Source organism: Salmo salar, chromosome ssa07, assembly GCF_905237065.1.
Source record: "Salmo salar chromosome ssa07, Ssal_v3.1, whole genome shotgun sequence".
Lineage (NCBI taxonomy): Eukaryota > Metazoa > Chordata > Actinopteri > Salmoniformes > Salmonidae > Salmo > Salmo salar.
Window position 1 is genome coordinate 4,407,472 of NC_059448.1, and position 11,830 is coordinate 4,419,301.

Here is an 11,830-nt window from a genome sequence, read left to right on the forward strand (position 1 = left end):
TGCCGCTGGTTACGCTTCAGACGCAGAGATATGCAGAAGATGGAGGCGCTGAAGAAGGTACTTAAAGCATAGAGGTACATAACGTCCAGGGTGCCCACTTATACAAGAGATTCCACAGAGACCATTATATAAGCAGTGGTCCTCTTGTACAAATATTCCACAGAGACCATTATATAAAGCACAGGCTGACATGACTATGGCGAATTACTTTTTCAAATCAAACTTTATTTAAAGTGCATTTAAAATCACAACACACTTTACATTCAAACTAATAAGTGATAAAAAGAATAGCAAAAAGAGGTAGCCGTAAAAAGGAAATATATATTTATTTGTCTGTGATATTACACACATTGACCACAAGGGGGTGGTCTGGTTACACGGTCCGAGTATAGTGAAAGGTTGACATGCCCTATGTTGGTGAACCAGTTGGTTTTATGTGTCTATTTTAGAGACATGTATGTGTGTGTTGCCTCCCTATAGCAGCGACCAGACGAGAGAGAGAGAGGGAGACAGAGAGAGAGAGAGAGAGGAGGAGAGAGAGAGAGAGAGGGAGACAGAGAGAGAGAGGAGGGAGGGTTAGAGAGAGAGAGAGAGAGGGAGACAGAGAGAGAGAGGATGAGAGAGAGAGAGAGAGGAGAGAGAGAGAGAGGAGGGAGGGTGAGAGAGAGAGAGAGGAGACAGAGAGAGAGAGAGGAGGAGGAGAGAGAGAGAGAGAGAGAGGGAGACAGAGAGAGAGAGAGAGGAGGGAGGGTTAGAGAGAGAGGGAGACAGAGAGAGAGAGAGGAGGAGAGAGAGAGGAGGACGCTTCTCTGTTTGGGTCGAGGTTTCATCTTATACAGCGGAAGACCGATTCATTCAGGAGGAGATGGATAAGGGCTATGGAACCACTGGAGAAGACTGGACCTGCTGCTGTCCCCACCCTGGAGTGTTCACTGGTGAGAGAGAAGAGGGAGAAGGGGAGGGAGGCGGAGGGTTAGTGAGGAGGAGACAGGGAGGAGGGAGGGTTAGTAAGGGAGAGACATGGAGGAGGGAGGGTTAGTAAGGGAGAGATGGGGGAGGAAGGGTTAGTAACGGTGAGATGGGGGAGGGAGGGTTAGTAAGGGAGAGATGGGGGAGGAGGGAGGGTTAGTAAGGGAGAGATGGGGGAGGAAGGGTTAGTAACGGTGAGATGGGGGAGGGAGGGTTAGTAAGGGAGAGATGGGGGAGGAGGGAGGGTTAGTAAGGGAGAGATGGGGAGGAAGGGTTAGTAACGGTGAGATGGGGGAGGGAGGGTTAGTAAGGGAGAGATGGGGGAGGAAGGGTTAGTAACGGTGAGATGGGGGAGGGAGGGTTAGTAAGGGAGAGATGGGGGAGGAAGGGTTAGTAACGGTGAGATGGGGAGGGAGGGTTAGTAAGGGAGAGATGAGGGAGGGTTAGTAAGGGAGTGATGGGGGAGGAAGGAGGGAAGGTTAGTAAGGAAGAGACAGGGAGGAGGGAGGGTTAGTAAGGGTGAGATGGGGGAGGGAGGGTTAGTAACGGTGAGATGGGGGAGGGAGGGTTAGTAACGGTGAGATGGGGAGGGAGGGTTAGTAAGGGAGAGATGGGGGAGGAGGGAGGGTTAGTAAGGGAGAGATGGGGGGAGGAGGGAGGGTTAGTAAGGGAGAGATGGGGAGGAGGGAGGGTTAGTAAGGGTGAGATGGGGGAGGAAGGAGGGAGGGTTAGTAAGGAAGAGACAGGGAGGAGGGAGGGTTAGTAAGGGTGAGATGGGGGAGGGAGGGTTAGTAACGGTGAGATGGGGGAGGGAGGGTTAGTAAGGGAGAGATGGGGGAGGAGGGAGGGTTAGTAAGGGAGAGATGGGGAGGAGGGAGGGTTAGTAAGGGAGAGATGGGGGAGGAGGGAGGGATAGTAAGGGAGAGATGGGGAGGAGGAGGGAGGTGGAGGGAGGGTTAGTAAGGGAGAGATGGGGGAGGGAGTGGAGGGAGGGTTAGTAAGGGTGAGATGGGGGAGGATGGAGGGTTAGTGAGGGAGAGATGGGGGAGGGAGTGGAGGGAGGGTTAGTAAGGGTGAGATGGGGAGGAGGGAGGGTTAGTAAGGGTGAGATGGGGGAGGATGGAGGGTTAGTGAGGGAGAGATGGGGTGAGGGAGGTGGAGGGAGGTTTAGTAAGGAAGAGATCAGCTGTGCCTTCAACTGGCCTTTGCTGGACGACGGAGCAGACACCTCTACTTACCCGGCCTGCTAACTTTAAACGCTGTGTCTCCCGCGTGCTAGCGTAGCAACGACTACCCCGCGGCTTCCCTGTTCCATCTATTGCTGTACACTGGACCCTATGATCACTTGGCTACATAGCTAATGCCTGCTGGACTGTTCATTTATCACGGTACTCCACTTTGTTTACCTTTGTTTATCTGTCGGCCCCGAACTCAGGCCCTGCGTGTAGTTAACCGACCCTCTCTGCCCAGTCATCGCCATTGTACCTGTTGTTGTTATCTTAGCTGATCAGCTGTTGTTGTCTTACCCGTTGTTGTCTTAGCTAGCGCTCCCAATCAACACCTGTGATTGCTTTATGCCTCGCTTTATGTATCTCTCTAATGTCAACATGCCTTACTGTTGTTTAGGATAGTTATCATTGTTTTAGTTTACTGTGGAGCCTCTAGTCCCACTGTACATGCCTCAGATACCTCCTTTGTCCCACCTCCCACACATGCGGTGACCTCACCCAGTATAACCAGCACGTCCAGAGATGCAATCTCTCTTATCATCACTCGCTGCCTGGGTTTACCTCCGCTGTACCCGCACCCCACCATACCCCTGTCTGCACATTATGCCCTGAATCTATCCTACCACGCCCAGAAATCTGCTCCTTTTACTCTCTGTCCCCAACGCTCTAGGCGACTAATTTTGATATCCTTTAGCCGTACCCTCATCCTACTCCTCCTCTGTTCCTCGGGTGATGTGGAGGTTAACCCAGGCCCTGCGTGTCCCCAGGCACCCTCATTTGTGGACTTCTGTAACCGTAAAAGCCTTGGTTTCATGCATGTTAACATTAGAAACCTCCTCCCTCAGTTTGATTTATTCACTGCTTTAGCACACTCTGCCAACCCTGATGTCCTAGTCTTGTCTGAATCCTGGCTTAGGAAGGCCACCAAAAATTTGGAGATTTACATACCCAACGACAACATTTTCCGTCAAGATAGAACTACCAAAGGGGAAGGAGTTGCAATCTACTGCAGAGATAGCTTGCAAAGTTCTGTCATACTTTCCAGGTATATGCCCAAACAGTTCGAGCTTCTAATTAAAAAAATTAATCTCTCCAGAAATAAGTCTCTCACTGTTGCTGCCTGTTATAGACCCCCCTCAGCTCCCAGCTGTGCCCTGGACACCGTGTGTGAATTGATTGCCCTCCATCTATCTTCAGAGTTCGTTCTGTTAGGTGACCTAAACTGGGATATGCTTAACACCCCAGCAGTCCCACAATCTAAGCTAGATGCCCTCAATCTCACACAAATTATCAAGGAACCCACCAGGTACAACCCTGAATCCGTAAACATGGGCACCCTCATAGATATTAACCTGACCAACTTGCCCTTCAAATACACCTCTGCTGTTTTCAATCAGGATCTCAGCGATCACTGCCTCATTGCCTGCATCCGCTATGGGTCCGCGGTCAAACGACCACCCCTCATCACGGTCAAACGCTCCCTAAAACACTTCTGCGAGTAGGCCTTTCTAATCGACCTGGCCCAGGTATCCTGGAAGGATATTGACCTCATCCCGTCAGTCGAGGATGCCTGGTCATTCTTTAAAAGTAATTCCCTCACCATCTTAAATAAGCATGCCCCTATCAAAAAATGTAGACCTAAGAACAGATATAGCCCTTGGTTCACTCCAGACCTGACTGCCCTTGACCAGCACAAAAACATCCTGTGGCGGACTGCAAAAGCATCAAATAGTCCCCGCGATATGCAACTGTTCAGGAAGTCAGGAACCAATACACACAGTCAGTCAGGAAAGCAAAGGCTAGCTTTTTCAAACAGAAATTTGCATCCTGTAGCTCTAACTCCAAAAGGTTTTGGGACACTGTAAAGTCCATGGAGAACAAGAGCACCTCCTCCCAGTTGCCCACTGCACTGAGGCTAGGTGACACGGTCACCACCGATAAATCCATGATAATTGAACATTTCAATAAGCATTTCTCTACGGCTGGCCATGCTTTCCTCCTGGCTACCCCAACCCCGGCCAACAGCTCCGCACCCCTCGCAGCTACTTGCCCAAGCCTCCCTGCAACCCCTATTACCAGTATGTTCAACCTTTCTTTAATTTCGTCCGAAATCCCTAAAGATTGGAAAGCTGCCACGGTCATCCCCCTCTTCAAAGGGGGTGACACTCTAGACCCAAACTGTCAATCCATCCTGCCCTGCCTTTCTAAATTCTTTGAAAGCCAAGTTAACAAACAGATCACTGACCATTTCGAATCCCACCGTACCTTCTCCGCTGTGCAATCCGGTTTCCGAGCTGGTCACAGGTGCACCTCAGCCACGCTCAAGGTACTAAACGATATCATAACCGCCATCGATAAAAGACAGTACTGTGCAGCCGTCTTCATCGACCTGGCCAAGGCTTTCGACTCTGTCAATCACCGTATTCTTATTGGCAGACTCAATAGCCTTGGTTTCTCAAATGACTGCCTCGCCTGGTTCACCAACTACTTCGCAGATAGAGTTCAGTGTGTAAAATCGGAGGGCCTGTTGTCCGGACCTCTGGCAGTCTCTATGGGGGTGCCACAGGGTTCAATTCTCTGGCCGACTCTTTTCTCTGTATATATCAACGATGTCGGTCTTGCTGCGGGTGATTCCCTGATCCACCTCTACGCAGACGACACCATTCTGTAAACATCTGGCCCTTCTTTGGACACTGTGTTAACTAACCTATAAATGAGCTTCAATGCCATACAACACTCCTTCCGTGGCCTCCAACTGCTCTTAAATGCGGCAAAACCAAATACATGCTTTTCAACCATTCGCTGCCCGCACCCGCCCGCCCAACTAGCATCACTACTCTGGACGGTTCTGACCTAGAATACGTGGACAACTACAAATACCTAGACATCTGGCTAGACTGTAAACTCTCCTTCCAGACTCATTTCAAACATCTCCAATCCAAAATCAAATCTAGAATCGGCTTTCTATTTCACAACAAAGCCTCCTTCACTCATGCCACCAAACTTACCCTCGTAAAACTGACTATCCTACCGATCCTCGACTTCGGCGATGTCATCTACAAAATAGCCTCCAACACTCTACTCAGCAAATTGGATGCAGTCTATCACAGTGCCATCCGTTTTGTTACCAAAGCGCCTAATACCACCCACCACTGCGACCTGTATGCTCTCGTCGGCTGGCCCTCGCTAGATATTCGTCGCCAGACCCACTGGCTCCGGGTCATCTACAAGAGTATGCTAGGTAAAGCTCCGCCTTATCTCAGCTCACTAGTCACGATTACAACACCCACCCGTAGCACGCGCTCCAGCAGGTATATTTCACTGGTCATCCCCAAAGCCAACACCTCCTTTGGCCGTCTTTCCTTCCAGTTCTCTGCTGCCAGTGACTGGAATGAATTGCAAAAATCGCTGAAGCTGGAGACTTACATTTCCCTCACTAACTTTAAACATCAGCTATCTGAGCAGCTCACTGATCGCTGCAGCTGTACATAGCCCATCTGTAAATAGCCCACCCACCCAATCTACCTACCTCATCCCCATATTGTTTTTATTTACTTTGCTGCTCTTTTGCACACCAGGATCACTACTTACACACCATCATCTGCTCATCTATCACTCCAGTGTTAATCTGCTAAATTGTAATTACTTTGCTACTATGGCCTATTTATTGCGTTACCACCTCACGCCATTTGCACACACTGTATATAGACCTTTTTTTTCTATTGTGTTATTGACTGAATGTTTTGTTTATTCCATGTGTAACTCTGTGTTGTTGTTTGTGTCGCACTGCTTTGCTTTATCTTGGCCAGGTCGCAGTTGTAAATGACAACTTGTTCTCAACTAGCCTACCAGGTTAAATAAAGGTTAAATAAAAAAATTAAAGAGATTGAGGGAGGGTTAGTAAGGAAGAGATGGGGGAGGGTTAGTAAGGGAGAGATGGAGGAGGGAGGGTTAGTTAGGGAGAGATGGGGGAGGAGGGAGGGTTAGTAAGGGAGAGATGGGGGAGGAGGGAGGGTTAGTAAGGGAGAGATGGGGGAGGGTTAGTAAGGGAGAGATGGAGGAGGGAGGGTTAGTTAGGGAGAGATGGGGGAGGAGGGAGGGTTAGTAAGGGAGAGATGGAGGGAGGAGGAGGGAGGGTTAGTAAGGGAGAGATGGGGGAGGAGGGAGGGTTAGTAAGGGAGAGATGGGGGAGGAGGGGGGAGGGTTAGTAAGGGAGAGATGGGGGAGGAGGGAGGGTTAGTAAGGGAGAGATGGAGGGAGGAGGGAGGTGGAGGGAGGGTTAGTAAGGGAGAGATGGGGAGGAAGGGGGAGGAGGAGGGAGGGTTAGTAAGGGAGAGATGGGGGAGGGAGGGTTAGTAAGGGAGAGGTGGGGGAGGGTTAGTAAGGGAGAGATGGGGGAGGAGGGAGGGTTAGTAAGGGAGAGATGGAGGAGGGAGGGTTAGTAAGGACGAGATGGGGGGAGGAGGAGGGAGGGTTAGTAAGGGAGAGATGGGGGAGGAGGGAGGGTTAGTAAGGGAGAGATGGGGGAGGAGGGGGGAGGGTTAGTAAGGGAGAGATGGGGGAGGAGGGAGGGTTAGTAAGGGAGAGATGGAGGAGGGAGGGTTAGTAAGGACGAGATGGGGGAGGCGGAGGGAGGGTTAGTAAGGGAGAGATGGGGGAGGAGGGAGGGTTAGTAAGGGAGAGATGGGGGAGGGAGGGTTAGTAAGGGAGAGATGGGGGAGGAGGGAGGGTTAGTAAGGGAGAGATGGAGGAGGAGGGAGGGTTAGTAAGGGAGAGATGGGGGAGGAGGGAGGGTTAGTAAGGGGGAGATGAGGGAGGGTTAGTAAGGGAGAGATGGGGAGGAGGGGGGAGGGTTAGTAAGGGAGAGATGGGGAGGAGGGAGGGTTAGTAAGGGAGAGATGGGGAGGAGGGGGGAGGGTTAGTAAGGGAGAGATGGGGGAGGAGGGAGGGTTAGTAAGGGAGAGATGGAGGGAGGAGGAGGGAGGGTTAGTAAGGGAGAGATGTGGTAAGGAAGAGATGGGGGAGGGTTAGTAAGGGAGAGATGGGGGAGGAGGAGGGAGGGTTAGTAAGGGAGAGATGGGGGAGGAGGGGGGAGGGTTAGTAAGGGAGAGATGGGGGAGGAGGAGGGAGGGTTAGTAAGGGAGAGATGGGGGAGGAGGGAGGGTTATTAAGGGAGAGATGGAGGGAGGAGGAGGGAGGGTTAGTAAGGGAGAGATGGGGGAGGGAGGGTTAGTAAGGGAGAGATGGGGAGGAGGGGGAGGGTTAGTAAGGGAGAGATGGGGGGAGGAGGGAGGGTTAGTAAGGGAGAGATGGGGGAGGAGGGAGGGTTAGTAAGGGAGAGATGGAGGAGGGAGGGTTAGTAAGGGAGAGATGGAGGAGGGAGGGTTAGTAAGGGAGAGATGGAGGAGGGAGGGTTAGTAAGGGAGAGATGGGGGAGGAGGGGGGAGGGTTAGTAAGGGAGAGATGGGGAGGGAGGGTTAGTAAGGGAGAGATGTGGGAGGAGGGGGGAGGGTTAGTAAGGGAGAGATGGGGGAGGATGGAGTGTTAGTAAGGGAGAGACGGAGGGAGGAGGGGGGTGGGTTAGTAAGGGAGAGATGGGGAGGATGGAGTGTTAGTAAGGGAGAGATGGAGGGAGGAGGGGGGTGGGTTAGTAAGGGAGAGATGGGGAGGAGGGAGGGTTAGTAAGGGAGAGATGGGGGAGGAGGGGGGTTAGTAAGGGAGAGATGGGGAGGAGGAGGGAGGTGGAGGGAGGGTTAGTAAGGGAGAGATGGGGGAGGAGGAGGGAGGGTTAGTAAGGGAGAGATGGAGGAGGAGGGAGGGTTAGTAAGGGAGAGATGGAGGGAGGAGGGGGGTGGGTTAGTAAGGGAGAGATGGGGGAGGAGGGAGGGTTAGTAAGGGAGAGATGGGGGAGGAGGGGGGTTAGTAAGGGAGAGATGGGGGAGGAGGAGGGAGGTGGAGGGAGGGTTAGTAAGGGAGAGATGGGGGAGGAGGAGGGAGGGTTAGTAAGGGAGAGATGGGCGAGGGAGGGTTAGTAACGGTGAGATGGGGGAGGGAGGGTTAGTTAGGGAGAGATGGAGGAGGGAGGGTTAGTAAGGGAGAGATGGGGAGGGAGGGTTAGTGAGGGAGAGATGGAGGAGGGAGGGTTCGTAAGGGAGAGATGGAGGGGGAGGGAGGGTTAGTAAGGGAGAGATGGGGAGGGAGGGTTAGTAAGGGAGAGATGGAGGAGGGAGGGTTAGTAAGGGAGAGATGGGGAGGAGGGGGGAGGGTTAGTAAGGGAGAGATGGGGGAGGAGGGAGGGTTAGTTAGGGTGAGATGGGGGAGGAGGGAGGGTTAGTAAGGGAGAGATGGGGGAGGAGGGAGGGTTAGTAAGGGAGAGATGGGGGAGGAGGGGGGTTAGTAAGGGAGAGATGGGGGAGGAGGAGGGAGGTGGAGGGAGGGTTAGTAAGGGAGAGATGGGGGAGGAGGAGGGAGGGTTAGTAAGGGAGAGATGGGGGAGGGAGGGTTAGTAACGGTGAGATGGGGGAGGGAGGGTTAGTTAGGGAGAGATGGAGGAGGGAGGGTTAGTAAGGGAGAGATGGGGGAGGGAGGGTTAGTGAGGGAGAGATGGAGGAGGGAGGGTTCGTAAGGGAGAGATGGAGGGGGAGGGAGGGTTAGTAAGGGAGAGATGGGGGAGGGAGGGTTAGTAAGGGAGAGATGGAGGAGGGAGGGTTAGTAAGGGAGAGATGGGGAGGAGGGGGGAGGGTTAGTAAGGGAGAGATGGGGGAGGAGGGAGGGTTAGTTAGGGTGAGATGGGGGAGGAGGGAGGGTTAGTAAGGGAGAGATGGGGGAGGAGGGAGGGTTAGTAAGGGAGAGATCTCACATGGAACCACTGGCCCTGCTGGAGGGGGAGAGAGAACCGATTAGCTTTGGGGAACAGGGTAGACATGAGGATGAAGGGAGGAATGACAGATAGATGGATGACAGGAGGTTTGTGTTTTATGAATATGTTATCTTTCACCAGGGGAGTGTAACGGTAGGATAAGAGTGATGCCAAATCTTTGACGGTGACCTTTGGTGTCAAGCGCCCCAACATTTCTCCTCAGTAGACAGCAAGCACAACACATCTCTCTCTCTGTCTCTCTCTCTTTCTCTTTCTCTCTCTCTGCCCCTCTCTCTCTCTCTCTGCCTCTCACTCTCTCTCTCTCTCTCTCTCTCTCTTTCTCTTTCTCTCTCGCTCTCTCTCTCTGCCTCTCTCTCTGTCTCTCTCTCTCTCTGCCTCTCTCTCTCTCTCTCTCTCTCTCTCTCTCTCTGCCCCTCTCTCTCTCTCTCTCTCTCTCTCTCTCTCTCTCTCTGCCTCTCTCTCTCTCTCTCTCTCTGCCTCTCTCTGCCTCTCACTCTCTTTGCCTCGCTCTGTCTCTCTCTCTGTCTCTCTCTCTCTGTCTCCCCCATCTGTCTTCACCTGTGATATATTCTGAGAGATCTCTGGTTCCAATCAGTTACACCTATCTCCCCTGGTGACGCCCATAGCAACAGATGGTCACCACAGAAACCTCTAATTGGTTCCAGATATACAGTAACTAGACTGTGACTCTGAGGTGAACTTCCTCTCAGGTAAGAACTAACAACTCTGAGGTGAACTTCCTCTCTTCAACTAAATGTTTTGTGTGATACTCAGAACTGCAGAATGTGGTACGTGTGCTCTCACATTCTCTTTCAACCAGTCTCCCTCTTTTAATTCATCAACTGTCCCTCTTAGAAAAATAGATGGTGGGGGGAGAGGGAGAGGTAGGGAGGGAGGTAGGGAGGGAGGGAGAGAGGGAGGGAGAGAGGGAGAGATGGGGACAGCATCCTCCTCTATAGTTCATAAGAGATATGTTGTTATTCTTTAAGTTGAGATCATGGAAACTATAGCTACTCTAACTGTGTGTGTCTTCGTATGAATCCTACCAAGGGGTGAGTGAATCCAACGCTGCAGTGATTTATCCTTCTGCTCTGAGATCGTCTTTCTCCTCCTCTCCTCCTCTTTCTCCTTCTCTCTTTCTCCTCCTTTCTCCCTCTCTTTCTCTCACAACGTTGAGACGTGATCTCTAACAGAGAGAGAAATGAAGAGAGAGACACAGATGGAGAGAGAGAGACAGAGGGAGAGACAGAGGGAGAGACAGAAAGAGAGAGAGACAGACAGAGGGAGAGACAGAGAGAGAGACAGACAGAGAGAGAGACAGACAGAGAGAGAGACAGAAAGAGAGAGAGACAGAGGGAGAGACAGAAAGAGAGAGAGACAGAAAGAGAGAGAGACAGAAAGAGAGAGAGACAGAAAGAGAGAGACAGAAAGAGAGAGAGACAGAAAGAGAGAGAGACAGAAAGAGAGAGAGGATAGGTGGATTTAGTTTTGTAAGGGATCTGCTGTTTTTTCATCTGTGGGCTTTCTGATTAAGACCTAATGCCTAACCAACTGAAATAGCAGACCCCCACCCCCAAACCACAGTCTTCGTAATGGATGAGTTGATGGATGGGGTAGAGTATGTATACAGCAGTCATACTCTGTGTCTGGGTTTTTCAGCCCTGCAGATAGATTAAACACATTCAAAGGATTTAACTTATTTTCGTTCTCTCTCTCTCTCTCTCTCTCTCTCTCTCTCTCTCTCTCTCTTTTGTTTTTTGTCTCTCTTCTTCCCCCTCTCTCTCTGCCTCTCCTCTTTGCCCCACTGAACCCTGTGTGTGTTTTTTAAAGGCAACTACCCTCAACAGTTGTTCCCCCCCCCATTTTGGGGTCTCCCATCGCCAGTCCCTTACCCCTTCCTTAATTCACTAATTTGCCAGTGTTTATTTACCCACTGATTCCTGATGGGGTCCTGGCAGAGTGTGTTTGGAACGCTCCCCAAGGCTTGTTTATGCTGCTGTTCTTGAAGCTGTTAGGGGATACAAGGGGTGCTGTTACTGCCTTCTCTTGTAAGAAACCAAACTTTACTTTTTATATTCCCCGGGGAGCACCGAAGCGAGACGATGGAGTGACATCAACAACTTCGGAATGCCCGAAAAACCAGAGCGACAGCCCACGTAAAGACCCTCGGAGGGATTGTTTTATTTGGAGAAAAACAGAAGCCGTATAGCATTTTCCCAGCACTGATTAACCTCAGCCCTGTACACACGCACGCACACACACACACACACGCACGCACACACACGCACGCACGCCTGTCTGTCTGTCTGTCTGTCTGTCTGCCATAAGGTTGGTGTGTCTGTCTGTCTGTCTGCCATAAGGTTGGTGTGTCTGTCTGTCTGCCATAAGGTTGGTGTGTCTGTCTGTCTGCCATAAGGTTGGTGTGTCTGTCTGCCATAAGGTTGGTGTGTCTGTCTGTCTGCCATAAGGTTGGTCTGTCTGTCTGTCTGCCATAAGGTTGGTCTGTCTGTCTGCCATAAGGTTGGTCTGTCTGTCTGCCATAAGGTTGGTCTGTCTGTCTGCCATAAGGTTGGTCTGTCTGTCTGTCTGCCATAAGGTTGGTGTGTCTGTCTGCCATAAGGTTGGTGTGTCTGTCTGTCTGCCATAAGGTTGGTCTGTCTGTCTGTCTGCCATAAGGTTGGTCTGTCTGCCATAAGGTTGGTCTGTCTGTCTGCCATAAGGTTGGTCTGTCTGTCTGCCATAAGGTTGGTCT